This window comes from Callospermophilus lateralis, unplaced genomic scaffold (genome assembly GCF_048772815.1).
Source record: "Callospermophilus lateralis isolate mCalLat2 unplaced genomic scaffold, mCalLat2.hap1 Scaffold_399, whole genome shotgun sequence".
In the NCBI taxonomy this organism is placed as follows: Eukaryota; Metazoa; Chordata; class Mammalia; order Rodentia; family Sciuridae; genus Callospermophilus; species Callospermophilus lateralis.
This window is the reverse complement of record NW_027514353.1, coordinates 469,000-474,590: the sequence shown is the minus strand read 5'-3', so window position 1 is coordinate 474,590 and position 5,591 is coordinate 469,000. Positions and strand designations below refer to the sequence as shown.

The following is a 5,591-nucleotide window of genomic DNA, read 5'->3' as shown; positions in this document are numbered from 1 at the left end:
AGATATCAGATGTTATAAAGGCGTCACTTACCTATGGAGGCCTCCTCTACCAGGTGCTTGCTAATAGTTTTAGTGCGGTGGTTCACTGCAGTGCTCCCCAGACTGAAGGCTCACCCCAAGGCCTTGTAACATCTCAAGTTGTGCACCCCCTAGAGTGGCTCTCCAACCCGGTGCCCTGGATGGAAGGCCAGCTTCAGAATTTTCAGTAGTCTGGTCTTGTGATCTGGTCAGGCAGCGTCATCTCACAGGGGAACTCCAAAATGTTAGGCCAGGACACAAGAAAAGACCACTGACTCCAATTAAAATCAAATTAAGGCAAGCTTATTATTAAAACCCGCCGGGCTGCCTCTCCATCCCAAAATGGCGAGAACAAGACAGCAACACCACCTTTCCTGCAGCCCAGCTATATATCCCAGAAAGTTACACAAAAGGGGCTTACAGATAACAGAACTTTGAAAACATCACACTAATGGTAGTTTACATTTTTTTTTTGCTGGCCCCAACATCAGAAATTATGAGGACCATTAGAGCCTCAGAAAGGGTTGTTGTCTGGCCTGGGAAGGAAAATATTTATGAGGTGTCACTAATGTTTCAGAGAGCGCTGTTATCTGGTCAGAGAGCCAGGCATGGATGAGTTCAAGGCACGGGCAGGCATTCCAAGCAGGTTCAGAATTTGCAGTAATTTATAGTAAAGCCAAAATTATCTTTTTACGGCTTTCTGGCAAGATGGCTCCCAATTTTAATAAAAGATCAGGTTGGGTCTATCAAGCCTGTCCCATACTTTTGGAAACTCCTCTGCAACCTGCAAGGTTGTGAACTCCTGAGCATTTTACATTCCAGATATGTATTCACAGATTTTCGAACTCTTCTCCTCCAATTGCGTCTTACTTGGGGTGAAGGTAATATCAAGGCATTGTCCTGGATGAGAGTGGGAAGATTTTTGTGTAGCACATATTTGCATACACATTTAGAAGATCACTCCTCCTAAACACTGTTGGAAAAATAAATTCAATCTATTTGGAGAGCTTCCTAGCTGAACAACATTATACATAAATCCAAGTTCATTAAATAAATAGTTTTGGATCAGTGGATGATATATATTTCAAGATGAATTTAAATTGGCATATATATTGCTACATTTTAATGTCGGTGTGTGTTTTGTGTTTAAAATGTTTTGTGATTTATGTGGATTTATAATCAAATTTTCACAAGATTATTCTCAGAAATATTCATCCACATGAAATACATATTTTTTTTCCTAGTATTGAAAACTAACTTCAGTGAATGGTGCATAAATATCCTAAAAATTCTAAAGTAACTGACCCAGATTAACATCAATGCAAGTAGATTTCTATGGGACATGATGTGTATTTTGATTTTCATTTTTATTCAACACTGGTACATTACTATTTCTGCAGTTAATGCACATCATACAATATATATTTCATCCAATATTTCGCAAATTTATAGGCATGTGTTTCACGTTCAATCACTTCCTGCTTCAGAACACATGTATTCCTCCAGGTTTCTTGACTATTCTTTTCATGAGACTTCTTTCCAAACACATTATTTTTGCTTTGCATAATCACTTTTGAAGCAAAACACATACACCTTTCAGGATAAACCATAACCCTAATATTACCATTAGATGTATAACTGGTTGGTATGAATGATTGTATATCAATATGAGATTTCTTTTATCTTTTCAGATATCAATTCAATGCATTATTTTAAGTGGAATCAGTTATATTATTTACACAAAGTATGATCTATTCATGCATTATCTGCATATTCATAGACACAGGGTACACCTATTTGTACCCTGAATACTAATTTATACGTCTACAAAATATTGCTACAAAAATGGTGAAAGAAATACTCATGTCACCTTATCTACATATACATTTTTTTTTCACAATAATATTCTGGACACAAAATGCAAAGGTCACACTTATGATTTTACCAAAGCCTAAATGGAAAGTGAGCATGGATTAATGAAAACATCCATGTCCTGGTTACCTAATGCTCTCAAAGATGAATCCAATTTGTGACAACATATTTATTTCTTCCTAAGATTATACATTCAAACTCAACCCGTTTGAAAATATCAAACAAATTACACACTTTATACTTTTGCTGATTTCCTAATGTCTCTATTTATATCTGCTTTCCTACATATTTTCTACAATTCATCATTGTGACTGACTCTTCACATGTGCTGACATTTACATTCAGCCTCTACCTGAAACCCTATTTGTAAAGAACTTTTGGTAGTCAGAGCGAGAACATTCCAGAGGTCTCCAGGCTCGGTGCTGCCGGTGTGGACATGGACGTCGCTGGGACAGCCCTTCCTGCTGCTCAGCGGCGGCACCTGCCTGGCCGCCCTCCGCTTGCCCGCCCCGCCGCTCCGGACCCGGTTTCCAGCGCCTCTTCCTCCCAGTCCCGGGTGAGCCGCATTGGGTTTATGTCTTTATTTGACGAAAACGAGCTGTAGTGCAGCCATTGGTACCTGTATTGGGGAAACATAGCGTACAAGTAAGGAGCTTACAGCCTCAGAGGCGAAAATTTTTTCATGTCAGAGACCGAGAACTCTTGCAGTCGTTTATGTCATCCCTACTTCTCCAGACAGAAGATACCAAAAAGTTGCAATCAAAGATCTCTTCATCTTATTGATAGAGCCACTAATAAGCAAAAATGTCTGTCAACGTCAACCGCAGCGTGTCAGACCAGTTCTATCGCTACAACATGCCCCATTTGATTGCCAAGGTTGAGGGCAAAGGAATTGGAATCAAGACAGTTATAGTCAACATGGTTGACTTTGCAAAGGCGCTTAATCGGCCTCCAACGTATCCCACCAAATATTTTGGTTGTGAGCTGGGAGCACAGACCCAGTTTGATGTTAAGAATGACCGTTACATTGTCAATGGATCTCATGAGGCGAATAAGCTGCAAGACATGTTGGATGGATTCATTAAAAAATTTGTTCTCTGTCCTGAGTGTGAGAATCCTGAAACAGAACTGCATGTCAATCCAAAGAAGCAAACAATAGGTAATTCTTGTAAAGCCTGTGGCTACCGAGGCATGCTTGACACACATCATAAACTCTGCACATTTATTCTCAAAAACCCACCTGAGAAGAGTGACAGTGGTCCAGGAAAGAAAGAAAAGGAAAAGAAAAATAGAAAGGGCAAAGACAAGGAAAATGGTTCTGTATCCAGCAGTGAGACACCACCACCACCACCACCAAGTGAAATCAGTCCTCCTCCACATGCTGTGGAAGAAGAGGAGGATGATGATTGGGGAGAGAATTCAACTGAAGAAGCTCAGAGGCGTAGAATGGATGAAATTAGTGACCATGCAAAAGTTCTGACACTCAGTGATGATTTGGAAAGAACTGTAGAAGAGCCTGTCAATATTCTCTTTGATTTTGTTAAGAAAAAAAGAAGAGGGTATCATTGACTCATCAGACAAAGAAATTGTCGCAGAAGCAGAAAGGCTGGATGTAAAAGCCATGGGCCCTCTTGTTCTAACTGAAGTTCTTTTTAATGAGAAAATTAGAGAACAGATTAAGAAATACAGGTGCCATTTCTTATGATTTTGTCACAATAACAAAAAAGCTCAACGGTACCTTCTTCATGGTTTGGAGTGTGTGGTGGCAATGCATCAAGCTCAGCTCCTCTCTAAGATTCCACATATCTTGAAGGAAATGTATGACGCAGACCTTTTAGAAGAGGAGGTCATCATCAGCTGGTTGGAAAAGTCCTCTAAGAAATATGTTTCAAAAGAACTTGCCAAAGAGATTCGTGTCAAAGCACAACCATTTATAAAGTGGTTGAAGGAAGCAGAGGAAGAATCTTCTGGTGGTGAAGAAGAAGATGAAGATGAGAACATTGAGGTGGTGTACTCAAAGACTGCCAGTGTACCGAAAGTTGAAACTGTGAAGTCTGACAACAAGGATGATGACATTGATATTGACGCCATTTAAAAGAATGGATGCAACCTAGCTTAACAGTGTAATGCTGCAAATTTTTCTCCATTATGAGCCAGAAGTGCAACATGTATGCTTAAAAGCTAAAATGGCTTAACATCACTTTAATACTAAAAATATATTACTGTGAGTGGTCTGTAATTAGCCCAATGAGACATCTAGGAAGTCCATACACACATCAGTGAGCAAATGTAGTTTGCTTATTTATAGCATGTTTCTTTTGGAAAAACTAGTGGTGGACACATTTGGATCACATTTATACAGTTATAAAAATAAAGATTTGAGTTTGGTCATTTCAGATTTTTGGCTCTGAATGACTTAGCTAAAGTAATTGGCTCCTTTTAAAAAGTGGTGCCATCATTTAACCTGATATGGTCCTTGGAGCCTGGTAGATTTTGTTAGGTGCTGAGACCATTCAGGGGTTTTCAGCAGAATGTAAACAAACTTGTTTGTAATGATCTTACTGAGCTGTTAAATCTAGTACTTTTGAATTTTTTTAGTCCCTCAAATTGGCATCTGTAATTTTTTTGTGCTGAGGTAGACTGATAATCAAATGACAGTGCAACATCTTGTTGAGAAATAAAAATAATCTGAGTGTTCTATAAATAATTTTAAGAACTAGTTTTGAAGTTTGGAGTTGTGATTTTTCAGTTCATGTACACTAGCCCCAAATTTTAGTCTTTGGAGTCATGTGCATTGCACGTTGGATGAGCCAGGGAAAAATTATTAAATTAACAAATAAGTATTTTAATGTGTATGTAGTGGTTGCTTTGTACCAAGAGAAAACTCAAACTTTGAGGTGTGATTAAATAATAAATTCTCATTTTATTTGGGGGAAACAGGGAAAGGTGCATTTAATATCTAACAAGAACTCAGCAGTTTTTCAGCTTTTACCCTTAAGGTTTAAATTATAATTTCAAAATGTTGAGACATTCTATCTTGTGTTCAGTATGTCATGCACCCCCCCAAAAAAGAAAAAAATATATTTAGGTTTATTCAATGCCATTTACATTTGGACATGTAGCTTATGCTGTTTTAGATTTTGGTTATTGCCTTGCCAAAAAAGTGTTGCTATATGTCAAACTGGATTCCCCCCCCCAAAAAAAAAGTCTTATTTAAAAAAGGAACAAGTTAAAGGCATATTTCTACACACCTTTCTCACCACTGGACACATCTTCCAAACAAAAGTTGAATAAGGAAACTATAGAACTCAATAACATAATTAATATCCTACACTTAATTGACATATATAGAATATACCACCCAAGATCAAGCAGTTACACTTTTTTCTCAGCAGCACATGGATCCTTCTCAAAAATAGATCATATATTATGTCACAGGGCAACTCTTAGACAATATAAAGGAGTAGAGATAATACCATGCATCTTATCTGATCATAATGGAATGAAATTGAAAATCAACGATAAAAGAAGGAAGGAAAAATCATGCATCACTTGGAGAATGAACAATAGGTTACTGGATGATCAATGGGTTATAGAAGACATCAAGGAGTAAATTAAAAAATTCATAGAGATAAATGAAAACACAGACACAACATATCGGAATCTATGGGACACATTGAAAGCGGTTCTAAGAGGAAAAT

At 37.8% G+C, this 5,591-nt stretch overlaps 1 pseudogene; it reads left to right on the top strand.

Moving 5' to 3' along the window:
- The first annotated feature begins 2,694 nt into the window (after positions 1–2,694).
- Positions 2,695–4,034, top strand: LOC143640636 (eukaryotic translation initiation factor 5 pseudogene; annotated as a pseudogene).
- The last annotated feature ends 1,557 nt before the right edge of the window (positions 4,035–5,591 follow it).